Here is a 13,898-nt window from a genome sequence, read left to right as displayed (position 1 = left end):
ATAATAATAATAATAATAATAATAATAATAATAATAATAATAATAATAATAATAATAATAATAATAATAACTGTTATTATTATTATCAACATTATCATCATCATCGTTATTATTATTATTATTATTATTATTATTATGACATTAATTATTTAATTAACAAATAAATAAATAAATACATAAATAAATAAATAAATTTGGGACCCAACCCATATCCCATATTAGGACCAAAATATAGTCTTTGGATAGGCACTTTTTACTTGGGCTAATAAGCAACCACCCAGAACACCCTGGCAACAACATAGCTATGCTCTAAAAACCACTCAGAACACATTAGCAAAAACATAGCAACATCCTGCCACAGTTTTGCATGAGTAATTACGAGACAATGCAAAACTCGTTAATCTTACAGGTTAGGCACATGTGTGTGCGGCTTCTAAAGTCCCAGATAGCATAACTGCTGTTATTCACACATTCAGCCCAGCGACACATTTGACCATCATTGTTGTTGTGATGATTATGGCTCCTCTGACGCCACCATGACATTAAGTGCACAAAGAGGATGAGCATACTGCTGCCAAGACCTTCAGGGAAGCTTCCATGAGGAGGACAATGGACGTATCATGCAAAATGTTCCTTAAAAAATCTGAAGTGAATTAATTATGCTTTGTTTTTATCTCCCTCTATATTTGTATGATTTATGCAGAGTCTTAGCAAGTATTCTGCTTCTTTGTTTTTTCAGTTAAATCTCATTTCATATGGGACCTAGTGAGCAATTGGTCTGTGCCCCGAATCCCAATGAGGGTGTTTGTGGGAGAGGGTGAAGACTCAGCATGGTAAGTAGAAGGAGAGGGGTTTTCAAAAGGTTAGCTGACAATCACTGCCACACACTGCACCCGGAACGGCAGACAATAAAACAGAAGGTGCAGGAGATATTTTGTTTTGGAGGAGAGCTTGGCTGTAAGTGTCAGGATCGACCCCTAACCCTTACTGCATTAATTATCAAAACACTTCTGTTATTCTTAGAGCTGCCGAATATGAAGTAGGCTGTACTGGAAAAAAATAAAGAATACAAAATTTTGATTTGAATATGCCGAATATGCATTCACCTCTATCACCCCCTCACAGTGGAATGTTTCTAATTAGTCGATATGCATAGATTTTAAACCTTACCCTCAACTTTGAAAAAGCATATTTGCATTTGACGAAGCACAGCTCTTTCAGTGCGACACTGCTTCATCTTATAATAATAATAAAAATACATAATAGCATTTAATGTAAATGCAAATGAAAAAGTAGGATACAAATAAGATTTGTTGATAGATTTGTTACATATGTACGACTTTGCAGAGACTATCTATCTATCTATCTATGGATATAATAATAATAATGATAATAATAATAATAATAATAATAATAATTATTATTATTATTATTATTATTATTATTATTATTATTATTATTATTATTATTATTATTATTATTATTATTATTATTATTATTATTATTATTATTAATATCTAAATAGCCTTTAAAATGTTTCCTTTTTTTAGGACTTTTTCCCCTAATTTCAAGAGAACACATTTTAAATTTAAATATAAATATATTACATTTGTCTTTCCCAACTAGCAGATGTTTAATATTATAAATGAAAAAAAAAGATTTTGTGAGGTATATGCTTTAAAAAAATAATAAAAAAATGCCATTTGGGGAAAGGAAAATAAAGTTCATTATTTATAATACATTTCATTTATTATTATTATTTTTTGTGTGTGTGTGTTCAGATAGTTTTGCTGGAAAGTAGCCTAATGATTAAGATAAATTAAAATGATAAATTATTAAGTTGAATGAGTTTTTTTTTTTCTCTCCAGTGTAATTAATTAACCAAATTAATTAAAATGTTATTTAAAAAAAATAGGATAAAAAATTGAGAAAAAGTAAAAAAATAAAAATAAAAAAATCGAAATATCTAAACAGACTTCAAAATGTTTCAGTTATTAACTTTTTTCTTAATTTTCAGAGAATTAATTTAGAAATAAATGTGTCTTTCCCCACTTGCAGATCTTTGCAATTATAAATATGTGAGGTATATGCATAAAGAATACTATTGGGGTAAGTAAGTTGAATCCTGTATAAGTCAATTTATTTTCAATTTATATTTTTACTGGAAATAAGCTTATGATTAAGATCAATTTAAGTGATAAATTATTAAGGTCAATGAGTTTTTTTTTTTCTTTTTCTTCTTTCCTGAACTCATCTGTCAGTGGTAAAAAAAGCATAGCCCTGCCCCAAACTTATAAGGTCAGTCTGTAAGTAACCTTGTTACATTTATGCATGAATAAACCTTCAAAACGACTTAAATCTACTGTAGTTGTATGTCCACACTGAACTGGAATAGAAGAAGATATTTTAACATCAATAAATGACCCACTTAACCTTCAAGCTTCAACTGCATTGAATTAATGCCTCAACAACAATCAGTGAATCTTTAGACTACCATAGTTCAAACTAACTCTGACGCACACAGGCAACAGACAGAAAGCTAAAAAAGATACGGAAGTCAACTGATCTGATAACCACACTAAAACCCTCAGCGACTGGAAAATCTGTCAACGGCCTTCCTGAGCGAAAAGGTCAAACGGATGGAGACGCCGCGTCGGACAGCGGAGAAACATTCAGAGCTCAAAGATAGCGTGTGCTTTGAAAACAAGAAAAAAGGGCGAAGAGGTGCCCTGCTTATGCATGATACATCTCTTAACAGCCATCTGTCCTCCCGCTCCTTTCCGAGACATCGTGTTTGACAGCGAGACCCGACGCGTGCTACGTTTGATCCTCCGATAACCAGCGAGGAGGGGCGGACATGAGAGAGGCATAGCCAGTGGCTTAAAAAAATGAAAGAAACCAACTCAGTGCGTTCGACTGTCTTTATCCTCACAGACAAAACACCTTAGATTTACAAGTCTCTGAAGAACCAAAGTCCTGGAGGGCAAACGGCGTGTTTTATTTTTGTCACTTTCTCGGATCCCGCTTTGAAGAAAATATAATCTGGGCTCGGCGACTTCCAAGCGTCAGGCCGAGACTCAGATGTACTTTGTGTGGATGAAAGGAGGTATGGGGAAAAGTGAGTAGCACTAAACGAACGGCGTTTACGCGACTCCAGCTGCGCTCCGGCGCCGAATCTGATTGGTCCATCCTGGTTGTGTGGCTGCATATCTTTGCGGCGTACGGAAAGGATATCGATGTGACTGATCTCATTTGCAGCCTTCTTTCTTCAGATCATCGCTTCTGTATTGCAGTGTGGGCTACATCTACCTTTGGAGAGGAAAATATTGCAGATTAGGATTCAGGAGTTTAGCCGGAGGGTGACAGGAGGACAAGGACGAGATGAAAGTTGCGAGATGTGGAGTAGGTGGTTGGGTTTCAACATAGAGGGCCTAATTATGCTCGGAGCGAAGCGGTAATGCATCTTTAGCCCAGAACTGTCATCTACCTAATCTCTCCATAACCCCACCCCTCACACACACCGCATACATAACAGCTCGTGCAACAGAACGCTCCAGTTCCGTATTTATTTATAGGCCCGCGTTGGGTGCTGGTTGGTTGATTGATTGATGGCTTTGTTGTTTGGACGCTTGCGTGCGCACACGCTCAGGCACTTATAGCCAGATGTTGCTGCCTAGAACTTCATCATTTAGACCTTAACTGTGAGCCTCGGGTCTGAATAATCGTCTGTTTGGCTGTATTTGCGTTCTACAGTGCCTTAATGTACACAATTCGATGGGTCTGTTTACATGTGCATTAATGTCCTAAAATTAGTCTGAATCCCCATGATTTCCTTGTTAGCCGAGATGAAATTCAGACTGTGTTCATGCGATTAAATGGGTCTTTTTGAATTCAAAATTTCAACATAGATTTTTTTTTTAGTTATCATAAATGTCAATTGACATCTCGTAGCAGGCACACAATGTCATAAGAAGTTGATATTTGATAAAATTTTGGTTGCAACATCGGGTGACCAAAATTCAATGTCAGTTCATGTCCATGTTAATTTGATGTCCAATATCGATGTCAGCTGACGTTGTTTTAGGTTGTGTAACCAAAATACAGCTTTAAGTCAACGTTAAATTGGCGTCAAATACTGACAACAACCCGATTTTTATTCTCAACAAAAATGCAACGTCTGTCTGACGTCATGTCCAACGTCAACCTGATGTTATATTGACGTCCTTTGCCTGCTGGGCTTACTTTAGTACTAGTTTTATTTCACTAATAAACACCAGTGTCAATAACCCCAGTTTTTTGGATTTGTTTAGTTTTTTTACACAAACATTTTTTTTTCTTTTTTTTCTTTTTTTTTCTAAATAAATAATCATCATAGAAGTGGTATACTAGATGAAAGGGACAAGAAATTTGGTTGGTTGGTTGGTTGGTTGGTTGGTTAAAGCTGCTAGTTGGTTCAGGCTTGTGGCGCAAGGATCTGATTTACGAACATCCTGTGTCTTGGGCCCCTGTGGAATTCGGCTCCTCGTGTTTCAACCATGTTTTGACCAAATCTTAGATTGTCTGATTCGGTCTGATATCCTACACATCGATTGATTGATACATTGATACATTGATTGATTGATTGATTGATACATTGATACATTGATTGATACATTGATTGATACATTGATTGATTGATTGATTGAATGTAATGTGCAAAGCAATTTTGAGTGATACAATGTTATATATTATTTAATAAACAGTTGCAAATGTTAGCATTAATATTTAGCAGGTTCTCAGGTGTTCTGGGTGGGTTATATGTGGTTTCTTACTTTTCACAGTCGAAAGAGTCCAGTTTGGTTTCAAGATGCAGTTTCAGTCCCTCGATCAATGCAAGCATACAAGATTTTGATTGTGAAAATTGTAAAACTGATTGCTTAGAAAAGTGAAAGCAAACTGAAGGCGATACTGAAAGTTAGGAGGTTTGTTCAAAACCTCGTCATCATTTGGAAAGTCAATAAACAGACCAAACCAGCAACAACAAGTGTTCAAAACTGAGCTTAAGTCTCCTTTGTTCAAATGGAATGTGTTGTGCATGTGAATTATAAGATTCATTTGTGCAATAAATTAGAATATTGGACATTTTGCTACTGAATATTAATGTGCATGCCATTCATTGGGATATAAGAAAGCTGCAGCAGATCCAAAAAAAGAAAATCCATCGACATCCTCAGTAACCTGATGTATTTATGCAAAATTTTAATTAAAATGGGGCTTTGAGCAAAGCAGACATTTTTAACGCACGTCAAGAATTAATTCGTTTTGAGTTGCTAAGCATCTTCTGAAGGCACTAATGCTAATTAGAGCGTTAGAAAGCTTTTTTTTATATATCAAAACAAGCCACTCCTCCAATACATTAAGCATTTATTTTATCCACATTTCGTTCTGTTGGCTGACAAGAAGATGGACGTAGAATGATCTAATTACGCCCGTCATAAAGATGCATATTTTCTTTTCACCCTTCATTCTTGTATTCGCCCAAGGATAATTGGTATCACATTGTAAAACACACACATTGTCCCTTTGTATCAGCAAATCCTCATTAGAAAACAATGCATTGGCTGCTTTCAGCTAATGTATTTGTCACAATCGCCAGCGAGCTGATGCACTGAGCATTGCAGGCTTCACTGCACTAAAGCTGTCCTCCTCCTACACACACAGACATTTATTAAGTTTGCTTTAGTGCGCTTTAAGTGATAACAATCATCATAAATCAGGACACTGCATTTCTCAATAACTGAGCTTGGAGCAAGTGGACACAAGAAGGCATTACAATATATAAAGGAAGAGAAACCTCCACTGCACGAGAACATTTGTCAAGATTTACACAATCACAACATTCAGCAAGCACTGAAATACTGGATCATATGATGCCGGCTTTCACATAAGAGGTGAGACAACCATAAAATACAGAAACCATTTTCTAGGCCGAGCCGGAGTGTTTCCTCACTACAAACCTCAGCAAAATGGGTTAAAAGAAATTTGACATTATTTTAGGAGGAAAACTGCTTAGTTTATTTATTTATTTATTTTTTGGCATCATTTGAAATAAGAAAATGCTTTGAAATTGTATATTATATTTGTTTATCCCATGTTTGACTCTTGTGAGACTATTGCAATATTCCTTTTAAGGTCATGCCTCTTTATTTTTTATTTATTTATATATGTTTTGAAGGGCTGTGCTTAAAATGTGCTAGCCTGAATTAATGTAAATTACTATCAACACACACACACGCATACCCACTCATAACACCACATTCAACCCCCAATGAAGCTTAATTATAAAGTTGATAGCACCCAGATTGATTAGTTAGCGTGTCAATCAAACATAGGGAGGAAGGAGAGGAAGCTGTGCGGTAATTGGCCATGAACGTCGGGGAATAATAAATATTCATGTGTGTTCTGAAATTGCGGCTCTCTTCTGGGTTAAGAAAGCAAACTGAAGGCGATACTGAAAGTTAGGAGGTTTGTTCAAAACCTCGTCATCATTTGGAAAGTCAATAAACAGACCAAACCAGCAACAACAAGTGTTCAAAACTGAGCTTAAGTCTCCTTTGTTCAAATGGAATGTGTTGTGCATGTGAATTATAAGATTCATTTGTGCAATAAATTAGAATATTGGACATTTTGCTACTGAATATTAATGTGCATGCCATTCATTGGGATATAAGAAAGCTGCAGCAGATCCAAAAAAAGAAAATCCATCGACATCCTCAGTAACCTGATGTATTTATGCAAAATTTTAATTAAAATGGGGCTTTGAGCAAAGCAGACATTTTTAACGCACGTCAAGAATTAATTCGTTTTGAGTTGCTAAGCATCTTCTGAAGGCACTAATGCTAATTAGAGCGTTAGAAAGCTTTTTTTTATATATCAAAACAAGCCACTCCTCCAATACATTAAGCATTTATTTTATCCACATTTCGTTCTGTTGGCTGACAAGAAGATGGACGTAGAATGATCTAATTACGCCCGTCATAAAGATGCATATTTTCTTTTCACCCTTCATTCTTGTATTCGCCCAAGGATAATTGGTATCACATTGTAAAACACACACATTGTCCCTTTGTATCAGCAAATCCTCATTAGAAAACAATGCATTGGCTGCTTTCAGCTAATGTATTTGTCACAATCGCCAGCGAGCTGATGCACTGAGCATTGCAGGCTTCACTGCACTAAAGCTGTCCTCCTCCTACACACACAGACATTTATTAAGTTTGCTTTAGTGCGCTTTAAGTGATAACAATCATCATAAATCAGGACACTGCATTTCTCAATAACTGAGCTTGGAGCAAGTGGACACAAGAAGGCATTACAATATATAAAGGAAGAGAAACCTCCACTGCACGAGAACATTTGTCAAGATTTACACAATCACAACATTCAGCAAGCACTGAAATACTGGATCATATGATGCCGGCTTTCACATAAGAGGTGAGACAACCATAAAATACAGAAACCATTTTCTAGGCCGAGCCGGAGTGTTTCCTCACTACAAACCTCAGCAAAATGGGTTAAAAGAAATTTGACATTATTTTAGGAGGAAAACTGCTTAGTTTATTTATTTATTTATTTTTTGGCATCATTTGAAATAAGAAAATGCTTTGAAATTGTATATTATATTTGTTTATCCCATGTTTGACTCTTGTGAGACTATTGCAATATTCCTTTTAAGGTCATGCCTCTTTATTTTTTATTTATTTATATATGTTTTGAAGGGCTGTGCTTAAAATGTGCTAGCCTGAATTAATGTAAATTACTATCAACACACACACACGCATACCCACTCATAACACCACATTCAACCCCCAATGAAGCTTAATTATAAAGTTGATAGCACCCAGATTGATTAGTTAGCGTGTCAATCAAACATAGGGAGGAAGGAGAGGAAGCTGTGCGGTAATTGGCCATGAACGTCGGGGAATAATAAATATTCATGTGTGTTCTGAAATTGCGGCTCTCTTCTGGGTTAAAGTGGCTCAGCACTTGAGTCTCTTTGCACTCTTCACATCTGGAGAGGGCATGTTGCCCGTTCCTTAATATGAATTAGCCTGGGCCAGACTTTATCTGTTGGGAGTGCTTAAAAAGGCTGATTTGATAACCTCCTTCTCACCCACTCAAGTGTAACACATTCACACTGGCAGTCTTGGGGCAACATGTCTCACTCCCAACTGACACTTGGTCAGGACCCCTTGGTGTCGCTTTTTGACGCTCAAGGCAGAGCGTAGAGAGAGAGAGTTTCGACAACGCAAGTTTGAAACGCTTGATCCGGAACGTCGGGGAATAATAAATATTCATGTGTGTTCTGAAATTGCGGCTCTCTTCTGGGTTAAAGTGGCTCAGCACTTGAGTCTCTTTGCACTCTTCACATCTGGAGAGGGCATGTTGCCCGTTCCTTAATATGAATTAGCCTGGGCCAGACTTTATCTGTTGGGAGTGCTTAAAAAGGCTGATTTGATAACCTCCTTCTCACCCACTCAAGTGTAACACATTCACACTGGCAGTCTTGGGGCAACATGTCTCACTCCCAACTGACACTTGGTCAGGACCCCTTGGTGTCGCTTTTTGACGCTCAAGGCAGAGCCGTAGAGAGAGAGAGTTTCGACAACGCAAGTTTGAAACGCTTGATCCGTCACGTGATTCACGTAGACCTCAACTAGTTCCAGGAAGTTCATACCGGGCAATTGGAATACATTGAGTTAAAGAGACAGAATTGCGATTTTTGGTAATTAGTAGACAATAAATGCATTTATTTACAATAGTTATAAAATACATCGACACGTATATGTAGTATGTATATGTAGTTATATCAGTGTTGTTTTTGAAAGATAAAATCTGCTAATATTTGAGAATTAATGTGGTCAGCTATCCTTACCTGGCTTGTTAACATATTTTAGGCTGAAGTTACCATGGTAAAAGTCAGTGTTTGCTATATAAACCACTGAAAAGTCAGTGTTTGCTATCTCTCTCTCTCTCTCTCTCTCTCTATATATATATATATATATGCAATCACATCTTAATGTTCATTGTCGTTTTACTAATCTCATGGTAAATGTTAAGTTTGTTGTCTTAGAAAACTCATTCCAAATAAGTGAAGCTATTTTAAGATTAAGTGAAAATTAATCTTGTTGAATGTTTTTGATTCTTGTGATCCTCAGTTATTAATATATAAAAATATATTTGTAGTATATTCAAATTTAAAACAACTTAAAAAACATTTTTACACATTTAATCATATATTTTATGTATGTTGACTTTTGTTATGCACTTATTTACAGCGATTGATTTGTACATGTGTAATACACTGAAAAGCATGTTGTACTTGTATAGTCTCCACCGTAGTTTGCAGTGCTGCATTATGAATGCTCCAGTCACTCACAGAAAGGAGTGTGAATGTATCGTTTCTCTACTGATCTGGAGAGGAGAAAAGCTCTGCTTGGCCAAAAGTCATACTCCAGTATTATTGCTGTGCTTTAGTGTATTGAAAGAGAGCGTGGCATCTGCAACATATTTAGACGGTGCTTGAGCAGTTTGGGGCCACCTAGTGAACCTTTTTATCTTGGCTAGTCCTCCTACAAATTCTGTCCAGTTTGGCTTTAACTTTATTTCATGGTTTCATTTTATTTATCTATCTGTCTGTCTGTCAGTCAGTGTCTGTCTGTCTGTCTGTCTGTCTGTCTGTCTGTCTGTCTGTCTGTCTGTCTGTCTGTCTGTCTGTCTGTCTGTCTGTCTCCACAAAGTAATGTGGCTGTAGCAGCAGCAGTACAGTATGTATGTATTGATTGATTTATCTTTTTTTCTGTCATATGAATGATTTTGTGTGCTGAATCTCTTCGGTGTTGATGTGGCTCTGGGCCATTAGCTCTGTTTTTGTGTTTGGAGCCCACCTAGGGGTCTTGAAGTTGCACTTCTTTTTTCCTTGAACTCTTTCTTTGAATATAGTGAGTGCAGGGCAGTTTGACCTTGTAATTATTCTTGTATATTTTATTGATTGTTTTTTTGGGAGATAATAGCTGAAGCTAATAAAATAATTGCACAGTTTGCTCCACTTGATTGCATTAGTATTTTTTGATTTGCATGATTTTTTTTTTTTTTTACTTTGCTTTATTAATTTTCAAAGAGGTCTTACAGTGGAAATAAATATGTGGCAAAACTTGATCACAGCGTGAACTGATTTTATGAATATGATTATTTTCTGAAAGAAAACAACAAGGGAGATGGTCAAATAAATATACAGCAAATGGATATCAATAAAATATGTTGGTCTATTGATTATTGCATATTTTATGACCTTGAAATTAACTTCCTTCACTGCCTCTGAAAATACAACATATGTCAAAATACAAAAAAGAAAGAACACTACAGCATTCATTAATTTATAGTATATATTTGCTATAAGTTGATTAAACATCTTTCTTTTTAAATGTATATGTAAAAATGTAAGTGTATGTGTGATTGCAATATATTTTATTTGCATAGTGAATATTCACATAAACATTCATGTTGTGGATTTATGGCAGCACACAGTTTCCTCTTGCTGGAGTCAGAAGGCTGCATTTTAATGCAATGAAAGCAGACTCGTGGAGTGAGATTAAGAGATTAGGGTGTTGGGATGGTTTGGGTGTGTGGCGGCTGCTGAGACACTTTGAGCTGCAGGTGTCCTGATGAAGATGTGTGAATAAGGAATGGCTCTCTGACGTCTGACCTGTGTAAGTGTGAGTCTGTGGACAGCTACAGTTACTCAGCCTCTCGCTCTCATTGGCACTGAGACGGACCCTTTAAAACTCAAATGACCCCTAAAATCACCTCATCAGGAAGGACAAAGAAAGGACAAGACAGATCGTCAATGAAACCCATACAGAAATCAAATATATTACCTACATTGCCCTATATAAGTGAGATTGCCATATATGTTACCTATAAGGCAATATACTTTACTTCTATGTACATTCTCTGGAAAGATGAAGATTGTAAGTTTCTAACATATATAAAATCCCCATAGTAAAAACGTATATACACAAGTGCTTTACTGGCATGACTAATCAATACAATATTTTGTATTGTACATGACATATTTTCAAAAATGCATTACACATGCATAAACTTTTATGAGCTTATATATAAGGTTTACTTCATAAAACAATGTATTTCATAACTGGATATTTAATATATATCCATATATTATATTGGGGGTGTAGGAGGATTGCTATTAAGAATTGGGTTTTCCATTAATTTAGCTCATTTAAAGTCAATTTAGTGAAGCCCAGCACAAGTTTTGCAAATAATAACATATAAAGTTGTTTGTTTCCAAATATTTTTTTCTGGAACATTCTGACTATTCCCTGAAATGCAGCATATTTCAAACTTATTATAGAGTGGGCGCTGTGCTTAACATAAATAGACAAGCACGGCAATTGAGCTGTAATACAATGTCTGTTGGTTTGTGCTGTAATGCGAATCAGCCGAACAAAGTGGGCTTAATTCTGAATTTTACAGACCCAATCCATCGCTTTAATGTTCAAATTGGATTAAGCCACATTTGTGTGGTTTGGGGACTCAAATATGTAGGACACATCATAATGTGAAGAGAATTGCAATATTCAGAACTTAATGAAGTCCGCCGCCCACCTGCGACGGCATTATTTCAGTATCCTGATGTGGATTACGCTCAGAGAGAGATTGCTTTGGCTGGCGGCCTACAGCTTCTACACAGAGCAGCAGATCTTTGAAGAACTCAGAGACAAATCACCTCATCTCATCAACACAGACACACCATCGCCTTCCTCCCTACGGCAAGAAAAAAACATGCTTTGAAGAAGTCTTAATTATATAAAATGTCCAATAAATAAATAAAATAAATCATGAAAGATAATAGGATGCAAAAGAACCACTAGTTTATACAACAAAAAATAAAATAAATTCATAAGAGACTCAAAACACACACACAAACAAATGCTGTAGTGTAATTATCTGCGCTTGTGTAGGTGACCTCGGACAGAATCTCATATAGAAACCAATTTTACGAGAAAGTAAAAACAGCTACACTAACATAACCTTCTTTCTTTTCAATTCGTTTGACAGCAGAGATACAGTATTTACAGTAACATTTCATTCATTTTGTAGTTGTTGCAAAACATTTAGTTTATTGCAGAGCTGCTGTTCATCAATACGTGTTGAGTTACATACAGATAAAGTTGTTTTATGTGTACATATGTTTATATATTGAAATTGAAAAAGAAGAATACTCTTTATAAAACATAACACATATTACACATATGGTAACTTTTTTAATGTTTTTTTTATGTATCTTATCCTCACTCACACCCATTTATTTGGTCATTGTGAAATATTATTACATTTTAAATGATACAGTAATATGTTCCATTGTATATATTATATTTTAATATATTTAAAATTTACTTTATAGTTTTTTTTTTTTAGTTATATCAATGGTTTATTGAAACAAACAAACAAATAAATAAAATATATAAAAACCTAACATGTATGACATATGTACCATGCAGACATGTTAGCAGTAGTATATACAGTTTTGAAAACCATTTCAGAGACATATTCTTAAATGTGACTTGTATAAAATATATTACATGCATGCACAGTTTTAAGGCAGCTTTAATTGCATTTTGGTAACTTCATAACTTAACTGACCACGACATTGCAGTTTATTTTGCGCTTTGATATGAACAGGGCTGGATTTACCTCTTTTCGTGAAGTCACAATCACACATCAATTGTTCAGATGATTTGTTTCAAGACATTGGACATGTTTTCGTCCCGAAATCTCGTGTGTGTTGAACTAGCTGTTTTTTTACTCACCTCATCCCAAACCTTCCGTTGCAAATTCCAAAACGTCATTTTAGAGCTAATAACAGAGGCTTGAGCCATTGATATGTAGACTAACGCAGTTATTAATGCAGTCTAACGCAGTTATTAGAGAGAGAGAGTGAAAGGGAGAGAGGGAGAGATTAAGACTTGCGTCTGTGCGTCTCTCAGTAGTGTTCAGCAGCAGCGTCTACTAATAGCGAATCTTTAAGTTGAACTGCTTCAAGAACCTCGCTACTGAGAAATGTCATGTAGTTTTTCAGCTGTGAAACTCTTTTATTGATCAATTCGCGGGACAGCCGCAGTGCTGATGACAAGTTTCTGTCCGCGTCTCCGCGTGTGTGCACAAGTGCATGTCTATGTGTGTGCATGTGTGAGAGAGAACGGGTGAAAGAAAGCGTGATTTCCGTACATAAAAAAGGTTGAAAATGTGGAACTAGTTTGTCATTTTTACCCTATTGTTTGTTATATTTCTTTGCTCAGTGTCTTCTTGGGTTTTGGTTCTTTTACTGTTGTAGATATCCCATAGTATAACAAAAATATTATATAGCCTATATCTTCATTGTTTTTGAGCCCCCCTGGACAAGCAAGCATAGGCACGTGCCTAGAATGCCTATGAATAAATCCGGCCCTGGATATGAAAGGATACAGTCTACAGCGCGCGCCGGCGCCTTTGTGCGTGCAATTGAAGAGCACGCGCTGCGAGCACAGTACCGTTTCCGCGCTCGCTTGACTCGCGCCTAGTGCTGAAGTGAAGGGGAGCACACGTCTGAAACGTCTCCCATTCTCAGTCGTTCTGCAACTGAATAAATGCACTTCTTGTCACTAGTGAACACTCATTTATTTTATCATGCACACAGTTAAATGGTTATATTGTGAAATATTACACTTTAAAAATTCTAATTAATTATTAATATATTTTCTGTTTTAATATATTTTAAAATATAATTTATTTTGTTTATTTCTGTGATGGCAAAGCCAGGAAAAAAAAAAACTGTGTGGAGGAAAAAAAAAAAAAAC

The 13,898-nt window shown here is 35.9% G+C and overlaps 1 protein-coding gene across 1 annotated transcript in view; it reads left to right on the top strand.

Annotated features, from left to right (window-relative positions):
* LOC107692520 (somatolactin-like) overlaps positions 1-13,898 on the top strand; it is a 42,043-nt gene that overhangs the window by 22,182 nt on the left and 5,963 nt on the right. The window lies entirely within an intron of this gene.

The sequence above is a fragment of the Sinocyclocheilus anshuiensis genome, unplaced genomic scaffold (genome assembly GCF_001515605.1).
Source record: "Sinocyclocheilus anshuiensis isolate Anshui unplaced genomic scaffold, SAMN03320099.WGS_v1.1 scaffold1082, whole genome shotgun sequence".
NCBI classification, from domain to species: domain Eukaryota; kingdom Metazoa; phylum Chordata; class Actinopteri; order Cypriniformes; family Cyprinidae; genus Sinocyclocheilus; species Sinocyclocheilus anshuiensis.
Note: the sequence above shows the minus strand (reverse complement) of the source record. Positions and strands in the feature narration are given on the sequence as shown.